General features: G+C 29.6%; 1 pseudogene; it reads left to right on the forward strand.

Annotated features, from left to right (window-relative positions):
- Window positions 1-4,333: 4,333 nt before the first annotated feature.
- On the forward strand, window positions 4,334-13,053 carry LOC126840063 (putative nuclease HARBI1; annotated as a pseudogene).
- The last annotated feature ends 98 nt before the right edge of the window (window positions 13,054-13,151 follow it).

Here is a 13,151-nt window from a genome sequence, read left to right on the forward strand (position 1 = left end):
TTTATTCTCTAAAAATATACTTATTTCGGGAACAGTTAAAATTAACTCCTCAGGAGCAAAAAGGCCTTACATCTATTTTCCTTTTCATTGGTATAATTTATGTAAGAGCTTGGTTTATAGCCCCAAACGCTGCTCGAGCACCTAACCACGATTTACAATTGCTCAAGAAACTTACCGATTATCAATCAATCGATAAAAAAATATCGCAAGTAACGTTAAAAAAAATAGCATCTTATAACATCTTTGGTATCCGAATCCACAAACAGCTTCAGTGGCATTTTTTGATGAAAAATTATCAGTCGACATCAAAAGAAATATGGTAGCGAAACTGGACGTTCGAAATGAACTGAATCAGGGAAATTGTAACAGAATTGAAGTAAAAAATCTCAAAGGTATCGAGGATTTTCTTAATAAAGAAATTGATTATTTCATTGACTCTGGATCTGTAGAATTTTTCGAGAGAAATGGCTTAGATACAGAGTTTTTAGATCTGGATCCTCTGATGTGGAACCAAAACAAACATTTTTAAATAGGTCTAGCTATTTTAAAGGGGCTAAAGATTGTCAACGACTGTGCAGAAAGAGCCGTCAATTTTGTCCAAAATTATAATAACATTTTGACTACAAACGAAGAATTCTTTAAGATGCAGTAAAGAATTTCAAGATTCTACGAAAGTAACGAGTATAAAAGAATTTAAAGTATGAATCAGCATATTTGGGCCTGATTTTTATGTAAGATCCATATGTTTTATATACATAAATATGGTTAATAAGTTATATTAACACAATAAAATTGTTTCCAAACTAAATGATTAAACACAAAATCAAAATATCTAAATCACATTAATATTGCACACAACCACTATAATATTATATACATTTATTTAATTTTTTTTTCTACCTCTCTCATTTTTCCATTTTTTTTTATTATAAAAAATATACATTGTAACTATCACACATCATCCCTACCAAAATATATTGTCAAACCTGTAAGGGCGTTTTGTCAACTTCAAATACACCTGGAAACGAAAACAACATCAAAGGATCAAATCAAACAACCAACCACAAGGCAACCTTATCTCCTTCACCTGCATAAAACAGCAAATGTCATATAACAAAAACCACCCACTCCCTAGAAACACAAGATTTTAATTAAGTGAAAATTTCACCACCAGGACAAAATACAAAAAATATAATTCAAAAGAAGAGACCATCCAATTTACTAATACCTCAGTATTCGACTTACCGCGAGCCAGAACATACACAAACTATAATAGTACTATACCAATACCAACATGTCTTTCATAACAAGTACATCCATATACACCGAAAATACCATCGAGAAATACTTAGAGTTAATAATTGACAATACTAATAACAATTATTATTTCTACACTAACTTCCTATTGGATTACATCAACAAAGGATTCGAACATGTTAAACAAAAAATAAACAAAGACATATTACTCAAAACCTATCTGTTCTTCCCGTTCAACTTCAATGAAAATCACTGGATGCTCATCACTTGCCATGTGCCTACAGAGAGCGTGATAATATATGATGGAAGAAGAGGAACTTACGAGGACATCACCTCCGACTTAATTGATTTCCTTACTCAATGGGGAAATGAACACAAAATAAAAAAAAAACTATGGACGGTTAAATTCGGCAACCAACCGATGCTAACTAATTCATGGGACAGTGGGCCGAATTTAATTGAAATCGCAAAACACCTAGCAACAAACAAATCGCCGAACATCAACCAAGCCATGATGCCATTCATAAGAACGAGGCATAAGGAGGAGATTGCACAAAACACACTTTTTCTCCAACCTACAACACCACAAATAATTCTGACAACACACCCTACTCAGGTACATAAATTAACTGTTAATTTTAAAACGTTAAAAAATAAAAAAAATCCTTCTAAAATAAAAAAAAATAGATTAAGAAGACACAAAAAAAAAAGGCAAAGCCTAATTGCAAAAGAAATGTAAAAAAAAGAATGCAATACCTAAATCCCCAATAGCACTTTTTTTTTAATCAACCTGATTTTAATTTTTTTTAAAAAAAAAAAATGTTTTATATTAGGCCACGGGGACGTGTCCAAAATTCGAAAGTGGCACTTTGTAATGATTATATTGTACTCATTGAATCATTTACATGTAATATCATAATACATAATACATAACACACAATACATGAAATTATATGCACTAAAAATACCTCTATATATGATAAGATTATATGCACTAAATTCAATATATGCACTAATCAAAAATGTCAATTATATAAGATCAATTATATGCACAAATAATAATATCGCACACAATTATTTATATATTATTTCAAATACAGTATTTTATAAAAGTATTAAAGGATATATTAAAATAAACAGGACACATAACATATGCTGACTCATACCATACAATTGTACGCTTGGATGATTATCCTAGGAAACATTTCATACCTCACCCCCAGCTAATGACGCATTTACTCCCTATATAAGACAATACGACGGGCTTGTCGCCGCTCAGTCGTTTAGCTACAATCGTCTGCAACTTATCAATTATTTAATTGTTAAGGCAGGGTGTGCGTAGCTAACCGATTCTTTTCGTAATTGTTTATGGTTTTGACTCAGTGTATGTTCCAAGTCCTATGCACAACAAAACATTGTGTTTATTTATTTGTTTCATTTAATAATTCGTCTATTTAATTCTCATGGAACTTAAAGCGTCAGGGATCCAATCTTGGAATTTTTTCTGGAATGATGTCTCGTCAGCGATTGGAAAATTTAAGTAGTTAAGTAGTTAATTAATTAGTGTTTAGCTAAGGGAAGACAGCTAGAGTAGCGGCTGTTTAGTGAGGTTAAATATGGACCCTTAAGGTCTGTTGCTTCTAAATATCGCAGCCTAGTAGTCTGATCTTCTAAACGAATTTGTGTAGTCCTCTGACTAGTTATCACGTAGCATGCTAGAGGATCACCAAGTTAAAAACGCTTAAAGGTATATCTGAAAAGGGTAACTTCATTTGGACGAACAGGAATACACTCCGAGCGGATCATTAATACATTACACCTAGTAGTACGCGTGTTATTAAGTAAAACTTTCGGTATCTATTAGAAACTAACGAGTTCGGTAAGTGCATGTTGTACGGGACTTCCATTTTCAGTCACTACAGACAACAAAGGAACAACGAAGAACAACGGAGGACAGCGAGACAACGCATTTCCACTCTATAGCTGAGCCATAAGGTACGTGAAAGCTTATTAACACCAGCATACTATTGTAGTAATAGGATATGGAAGAGTAGGACACATTTAAAAGCACACATACATATATTAAAAGTAATTTCATAAAAGACATCACAAATTACCCCTCCTATCCCTATTTTTAGCCCCCATCTTTATTACTACAAATTGATTTTCAAAATAAAACTAAATAAAAATTCCACGTTAATAATAATGGTAGATATGTTCACAGTTTTGAAATTGACAAACGAATCAATCCTTTTTTTCCCTGAGAAACAAATTATGTGATATTGTATGAAAATTTGAAATTCTAAACCACTATATTGGATTTCTTACATAACATTGTCCAAGTGTAATGTTTTTTTTTTTTATGGATTTTAAAAATTATATATTAAATATTTTAGCTTATAATGTATTTATAAGATGTAATATTATATGTACATTGAAATACCTTTATTTTATTAATGAAGGTGATGTTCCTCAAATTCTTGACTAAAATAACTTATTTTGTACGTTTTTATTATCTCTTTAAAAGATGTGTAGATTTTGTATTTTTTTTTTTTTTTTTTACTTGCATTTTTATTATTTGCGTTTATTTAAATATGATATTACTAATATTATTTTTAAAACAGGATGTTAAAGTTTTAAAAAATTGTATAATTCGTTTTCTGTATTTATTCAAAACATAGAAGGTATAATTTAAAAAACTCAATATCTTTCTGCAAAAGGTTTTCTATTTAACTGACTATAATTTTTATTATTTACAATTTTTATGTTACGTACAATTAAAAACTTTACTGTTATATTAAAATATGTTTAAGTATTTTAAATATTTTTTTAGAACCTAAGTTTGTGTTTTAAAAAGGTTTATAAAATTGTTTTAGTAACTGCGTACCCTAATTATGGTAGTCAGATGTATCAACTATCGATTTAAATAAGAAAGCATCCGAGTTTTGGACAAAATGGAATTTTCCAAACTGCGTTTTAGCAATCAATGGAAAACACGTTCGAGTTAGATGTCCAGACAAAACAGAATTGCTTTTTTTATAATTATAAAGACTATTTTTCTATAGTTATGTTAGCAATGGTCGACGCCAACTATAAATTTATCACCATTGACGTTGATTTATTTGGCCGAGAAGGTGACTGTGGTATATTTTTAAAATCAAATATGGGTCAACAAATACTGGCTGGGTCATTTGGGTTTCCAGAAAATAAACAGTTACCTGGATCTGAAAAGGTTCCCTCACATGATAGTAGGAGATGAGGCGTTTAGACTCCACCTCAATATAATGAAACCATATACCCGACAATCTGCAAGACATGATAAGTCAAAAGCTATTTTTAATTACAGATTGAGTCGTGCTAGAAGGGCGACGGAAAACGCATTTGGGCTACTAAGCCAGGTTTTCCGGTTTTTTTTACCAACTTATTAATATAGACCCCAAGACGTGCGATGACATTATTGTAGCTTGTTGTTTACATAATTTACTTAGGGATGCATATTTAGAAGAGAATAAACAGGCATTTTTCGAGGAACGAGATTCAGAGGTACCAAACAATATAAATACCAATAGCGAGAAGGGTTTTATAAATGCAGGTTTTTCATTAAGAAACTAATTTAAGGAGTTCTTTAACAATGAAGGATCTGTATCATGGCAGGATGACAATTAATTAAAAATAGTAAATAGTAAATAGTAAATAGTAAATTCCACTGTCTAGAACATAATCTACTGACAAATAAGTAAAAACGATATTAAAATCAAATTATTTTTTATAAATAATACAATATTGTTTTTTTAGTAGTCTTAAGTTATGAATATTAAGTTAAAATAAATAATTCAAAATTAAACAACAATTCGAAAATTTGTCATGATATTTGTTATAGACAATATTTGTACTCTTATTATTTAAAAACAACATTAACTAAATATTAAATAATACAAAAAGCCAGTACAGTGGGATCGGGGCATAGTGGGGACGGAGAGGTCACAGATCTACAGATTTTATTATAACTGAAAGTGATAAAATCACTTTTAAATAAACGCTTCGATGCGAATCTGTGGATAGTATGTTCAAACCAGTTATAGCGGTTTAAAAGATATCGTGGGACCAGCAATAATGTACTTAAAATATTTAATATTTAGTCTTGTGCAGGGTGGATACGATAAGGGTTGATCGTCTGACTATAAAAATGTACTGTCATAGTTACCCATATATCGTAATTAACAATATAATAAAAATATTTTCATTACCTGTTGACTGTTGATTCACTCGCACATAGCAATCTATAAACTGACTACGGCCAAAGTGTAAATTTACCCTATTTTTGGGGTTTTTTCTTAATAAAAAAAGAATTTGACTACAGGTTTTTGAGAAAATTGTAAATGTTATAGTTCCATTTTAGATCTACCTTCGGTCTAATTTTCAGATCTAAATCTCTATAACTTTGCTTGAAAAAGTTAAATAAAGAAAAAAATTCGATCCCTTCTAAGGGAAAGGGTTTATGATATTTTTTTGGTTTGTTAATGTTTATCGATAGTACTATGTTTGAAGAACAATTCATATCAATTTGGAACATTTTCGACTACTTTTAAAAAAGTTATGGAGCATTGTGATTTTAAATTGAAAAATTTGTAAATTTTTTAGGTGTTTTTCTCGATTTTGATGTGGAAGAGGTGACTTTTTTTAATTTTTGCCCCGATAAAATACCTTCCAGGTATGATTTCTGATCTATAGAGTTGCTACACGAAGAAATCGGTTCTGCGGTTTACGAGATATCGTGAGTTCAGACACAAAAAAAAAAACAATACCTTCTCAGTTCCGCATCGAAGCTATAACAACTTTGTTGAAATAGGTAATCAAATGATTTTTATATTATGTGAAAAAAAGATTTTTAAAATAAAAATATATTGTTTTGTTCTTTTGAAGGTTAATTTGTTAAGAAGTCAAATCTTCATTCACCTGATGATGGTGTTTGAGTTGTAAAACAAATGTCTTGTGCTATCAATGATTTGATAGCACAAGACGTTTAGAATTAGTGTGAAGGCATAATGGTTAGGGACCAGTTCAAGGAGTTTTTCAACAATGAAGGAGCAGTATCGTGGCAAGAAAACAGATAAATATTAAATTGACAACTTTTTAAATACATATTAATATACGTACAAAGAACTTATTTAATAATATACATATATTTTTTTTATAGAAACAGTATTATACTAAATTAAATAATTATCAAAACTAATCAGTACAAAATTTAATTTATGCCTTATAAATATAATTGTGTAGTGTTATTTTTCAGTATTATCACCAGCTATAGTTATTTATTTTATTAAATTTAACAATGAACACATAATTAAAATGAATTCCTTATTATATCAAAATATTGGTTTATTGATAAACATCCTGTTGAGCTTGATTGATTGAAATGGTTTTTTTCAGTCTGTGGTACTGAAGAATTAGATGATGAGCTAAAGTATGGTGTTGTTGAATTTGATAGAGACGAGTTATTACTATAAATAGAGTGAGGCTGAGTGGGTTTTGTAAAATCTGATATTGTAGGTTCTCCTACCGAATACTTTTTTTTTTGAGATCTGGCACTTAAGTTAATGCTTGAAGTTTTGCTTCGACAATTCCTTTGGGAGGAAGTTTTTTGACAGTCATTGCTATACTTTTGAAAATATATCCATATCATCAACAGTATTTTCCCTGACCAAAAGATACTCATTTTGAGATTGAATACTATTAATAATAGCTGTCCGGTCATTTTATCTAAACTCTAAAAGGTATAAAAAAGCAAAAAAGATTGCTACTGGTAGATGACTAAAATTATAGAAAATATCCTTACAAAATCAGCTATACATCGTTTTGTTGACTAGAACCATTTTGGATAACGGTTAATCTCAATTTTCAAAGCTGGAATAATTCAGAGAATAAATTTAAGCAATTAATAGCTGATATGTGTTATATTCCTCACACAGCTAGCTGTCTTCACAGATATTGCATTCATTGTAAAGATAAACAAATTTCATATTCAGAATTTGATCTCCAATTAATCGTTGCAGTCCAGCAATGGGTTAAGGTGGATTGTAAGTATACCGATCCAAAAACCAAACTATGAAAAAATATAACCGATTGGTCAAGAAATCGGCTTTAAAAACCTTGCATAATTTAATTTTGCATTTTTAAAAAAACTGAAAAATTTAATCGCTGAAAACAACTATGCAAGAAAGTGATGTAATTATCCATTGTGGTTTTTCCGAAAATTACAGTACCACGAGGAAGTGCAATCTGTCCACTTTGGCAGAAACCGTTTAAATATAAGCCTACATACTGTAGTAATTTTTTTTTAACACGGTTACGAACAGAAAATTAAATATTTTTGTATTTTGTCGGACAACCTATTTGGGCACATTTAAAGCCTATTTTTGATTTATTTAAAAAAGAATGTTCTCGATTAAAAACAATACATTTTTTTTAATGGCCCGTCGTATCAATATCGAAATAAAACTATATTTTATTTTATTCGACACCGCTTCGCTTTGGTTTTTCCATTTTTGACCAATACCACATGGAACTATCATGAATCAGGTCACGGCAAAGGTAGATAGAGCGGTTACTCAAGGAGAAGACATCATAGATTTTGGGTTTTATTCGTCGAAATGCGACAAAATTTGACCAAGCTAATTGCCTCATAACGTTATACTCATCATTAGTACGGTCAATTTTAGAATACGGATCTGTTATATGGTCTCCTTATACCCAGAAAGACATTCAAAAAATTGAAAGGGTTCAAAATCGTTTTTTATCATTCGCTGGTTATGTTTTAAACATTTCTCATCCCCCTTATAATTACACAGCAATATCTGAATACTTGAACTTATCTAGCCTTGTTGCGAGAAGAAAATTGTTAGACATTCGATTTATTAATAATTTAGTTCATGGTAAGTTCGATGCTATCCGTTTACTTAATAGAGACACATTTCATTGGGTCCCGTAATAAACAGGTTTTCGAAATCAGCACTCGGAAAACAAACTATTTATGTAATGACCCTATCCAAAGAACCATGAATATAATTAACTCGGACCCCAGTCTCCTAGACTTTTAGTCCTAGTAAAGTATAAAATTAATCCCACAGAATGTTTTATTTTGTTACTATGTTTATTTTTACTTTCATTTGCATGCGTTTCACTATTTTTAACTGTATACTATTATTAATAATTGTAATTTATATAATTTAATTGTTATCTTTATTATTTACTAATATGTAAGTATTTTCTTGTAAATTGCCGTCAGGCGTAAAATAAATAAATAAATAAATAGATGTCAACAATTTGTCAGAAGTTCTCCGATCTACTCAAATTGAAGTAATTAAAAGCACATCCATTTTGAGTATGGTAAAATCAATTCCCAAAGGGATAAGACTATTTAAAGGGACATTAATAGTTCACCAAGTAGTGTGGGAAAATGTTTGTTCTTTTATACAATTGAATAGTATCAGTTGTTTCTCAGCTGTCGAATTGCAAAAAACCAATAACATGATTGGACACCATAAAGCAATACATTTTAGTTAGTTAAATATTAGTGCTTAAATCTTGTTTGTTAAATTGATAACATTTTAGGAAAAAGAGTTTCTTTCTTTTTAAAGTTTTGTCTAAAACCTAAACAAATTATTTTCCTTCTGTTCAGTTCTTGAAGATGTTGATAGTTCCTGTATTTTGTTTTTGTTAAACTAAGTTAAAAACAAAAAAAAATTCCCTCACTCACCTGTTTCATACCCTTACAGCAGCCATTTTTATTTTAATGTTATAAGAGTAACAGAGTAGTCCAGAGCAAAAATAATTTAGTAAAATTACGATTTGTAACAATGGAAATTACAAGATAATTTCTAGGATATTAGCCCATATAACTTTTATGGTCTCTGTCACCTTTCTGTACAAACGTGCCGTTAGCGTCCAAAAAAACAATTACAGGTTTACACGAATCCAATGTTTTCAATCAATTTAACTGTTCTATACTATGTATAAACATGAACGTACGTCAGTAACCAGACATGACGCAAATAATTAATATTTGTATCAGAATACATTAACAAAAGGTCTCCCAAATGGTCTCGTGCATAGCCATTTACCATTAACGATTCTGACCTGATTTTCCTTGCAACGTCATCGGACTTAATGTCTTGTGAGTTCCCACATTCTATTTGGGCCGTCGAAGCTGACTTTATTGCTTCAGAAGTATGTACAAAAGTTTTAGTTTTGATTAAACTCTCTAAAAATAAATATCGTTGCACGCCTTTGACATGACATGTTAGGCCAGACGTGGGATCATGGTTGAAATTAATATTGGAACTGTACACATGAGCTTTGTTCGTTTTGAAAAAAAAGTGAACACTAATTAGCGTAGTGTCTGGGTCAAGTGTAAGGGGTGTGGTATTTGAAAACAAACGTTTTTGGTGTAAATTAATCAACTGATAATTTATTTCTATTGATAGTAGAAAATGCCTTGGCTCCACAAATATAGATAATAAATTAGATTGCTAACTAGTGATAAAACGTGAAGTCATCCGTCCGCCATTTAAAATGAGGCAAATGAATTTTATCTCTAATCAAATATTAAATAAATATTGTGATATAGGGAATAGGAATTCCGAATTCGTAATTTTAAAATTTTTCTATTATGCCTTACCAGGGGGTCTATTCTTGAAACCATTCGAAAATTATTCGTATACGACCGATTCGTATACGAAATGTTCGTATGCGAATGTCAAGAATACCATTTAAAACAGTGTTATATGACTATTCGTACACGAATAATTTTCTACTGCGATCACTCAAAGCACTCGAATAACATTCTATTATGGGTCCAATACGTTGCAACTACTGGGGTATAGGCAGTAGAATCTATGATTCGCGTACGAATAACGATTACTTATACTCATACTTATACTTATGTTAACCACGGTGTCATAATTTATGGTAACGTACTATAATCAAAAACTTTAACTTAGTCTTAAAAGTCTAAATTACCAATAGTTGTCAATTTGTATTGTATAGTCAACAGTGTCGACTGTGTAATGTGTTTTACTGAATTTACCGTAAATTATTTTAAATAATGTGTTACCTCTATTGTTGACTACGTTTGTCGATATCCATTTATCGTTTAGTGATTACTGCCGGTGTCTGAACATTTCGGCAAGATTATTACTAGAGACCGAAAACCCACGAGATAAGTAAGGTCTGCCTTGTCTAACTATAGGTTTTATAAAAGCTAAGTATTGTCATTACTGCATAACTTTTTTTTTAAATGAATGATGATAATGATTTAATAATGCAATTATTTGCTATTGAAGAGTTGGAACAGAGAGAACTTGACGGAGAAGTAACTAGGTGAACTTATGAGCCTATTGATCCTTTTGAATGTAAGTACACAGATTTAATATTTTATGTTACTATTAAAATAGTTATTATATTACTAAAATAAAATATGTCTATATATATATATATATATTTTTTAACAATTTGCTGTCATTACTACATACCCATAATTATTAGCATGCAAGACTGTTTGGAGAAGAATAAAAAAATACAAATTAATTCGAAAATTCCTAATCTATAAATACTAATATTTAGTAAGTACAACTTTCTAAGTTAGTTCTTCTTACCAATAATTTTCATAATAGTAATAAAGTCTTAAATAATTATAATTTTGTATTATTATTATATATTGTAATTAATTATCAACTAAAAAATATTTTCAATACAATATAATGAACATAAATCAGAACCAAATAAATGATTTATTAAAATTTAAACATTACATTAGTATACTATAGAATGTTGATAAAGTGCATTTTGTACTAAATACCACCTACTAAATATATAGACTATATTTTATAAAGTATACATTTAACTAAATTTAATTTTACTATTTAGAGTAATCATAAATATTTAGAAATAATATAAATAGTAAACCAATTGTATATTTAAATATTTGACAAGATTTTAGACTATAAAGTACTATGCAGTATATAAATACGTTTTACTCTTAATTATATACTCAAAAGAGTCGATGAAGCTGAGTAATTTAAATGTTAATTACCCGTTATTAAGTAAAACATGGTTTTTTAAACGTTTTTTCATACTTGATGTTATTTAATAATTTAGACCTAACAGATAGACAATTTATTAGTTTATACCGTCTTTCAAAAGAATTATGCCGAAGGGTTGTTGAAATGGTACGTCCATTGAGCGCAAGGTCAGATTTATGGAATATTGATAAATAAATGTTACGGATTTAATGTACATCTTTAATTTACTTTATGGTATAAATTATAGGTTTTTACCGCTTTAGGTTTTTTTGCTGCTGGCAGTTATCAACGAGGTGTTGGCGCGAATCGACATACTTCTATTAGTCAAAGTTCCGTGAGCCGAATTTAGAAGAAGTAACCTCAGCTTTGTGTGAGTCGGCAGTTTTCGACAAATTTGTTTCTTTTCCGCATAACATTAATGAGTTAATTTCTGTTAGGGAAGAGTAAGTAGTACTCATTAATGGTAGTATAAGTAGGTAATGGAAAATTGAGAACCATTAATAGAAAATTTCGGATATTTTAATAACTCTAATCCAAAATATTTTAACTTGATATTTGACTATGGTCTATTCGGATATTTCCAATTACTAGTATAAAGATAAATTACTATATAAATTATGTTATAGATAATATATTTTATTATAATACATATCAATTGTTATTATTATTAGGTTCTTTAATAAATTCCGGTTACCCGGTGTGATTGGTGCTATAGATTGCACACATATTGCAATAGTACCGCCAAGAACTGAAGATGAGTTATATCCCGAGCATATTTATGTAAATAGAAAAGGGTATCATTCTATAAATACTCAATTGGTAGGTATAATTTTAAATTATTATTACAATATTAAGGTGTAAAATATAATTTATAATCATTTATAATGTGTAATGTAATAGACATAATAATTTAGATAAATAGTTTATAATCGTTAAAAATCTCATACATGAATATAGTTCTCTATTATTGTGGTAACAATAACCCACAAAGCATGCAGTTGCATGCCTTGCAAAACAGTTTAATGATAAACTATATACTTAGCACTAAACAGATACATGTTGATGATGTTTAATAATAACACCAAGTATATTTAAAGATTTTTGATGCAAATTTACGCATAATGAATGTGTCGGCACGTTTTCCTGGTTCTGCAAATGATGCGCATATTTGGAATGAAAGTAATGTAAAAACATTAATGTTAGACTTGCATGAAAATGGTTTCAAGTCTTATTTTTTAATAGGTATGGGTTTAATAAAATATTATTGCCAATTTCTTTGATTTTTTAAAATAAGCCTTCATTCTTTGTTAGGTGACTCAGGATATGCTTTACGTCCTTGGCTTTTGACACCGTTCATAGATCCGGCTCCAAATTCTCCAGAAGCATTATTTAACGAGTCATTTTGTAAAATTCGCTCAATTATTGAACGTTGTAACGGGGTTCTAAAAATGCGATTTAGGTAATACACACCTATCGTTTGATTAGTATAACATACTTCATAGTCTGTGATATTTAAACATTTTATTTTAAACTGTTTAGATGTTTGCTGAAACACCGTGTTCTACATTATTTGCCAAATAAAGCATCCAAAATAATAAAATTTTGCATTGTGTTGCATAATTTGTGTATAATGGAAAATGTCCCTCTCATCGATTTAGATGACATAAATTTAAATGATTTTGATTTTGGCATTTTCGAACCTATGGTTGAATAATGATAATAATTTTAATTGTATACATAAATAATATAGTAATTCCTGAATTGCAGTGATATAAATCCGAAAATCCGCATTTAAAAATAAGCGCATTCGAA

Source organism: Adelges cooleyi, unplaced genomic scaffold (assembly GCF_023614345.1).
Source record: "Adelges cooleyi isolate 19-005CV unplaced genomic scaffold, UGA_ACOO_1.1 ACOO_flye_CR_arks_rails_tigmint_CR_PRNA_34, whole genome shotgun sequence".
Lineage (NCBI taxonomy): Eukaryota > Metazoa > Arthropoda > Insecta > Hemiptera > Adelgidae > Adelges > Adelges cooleyi.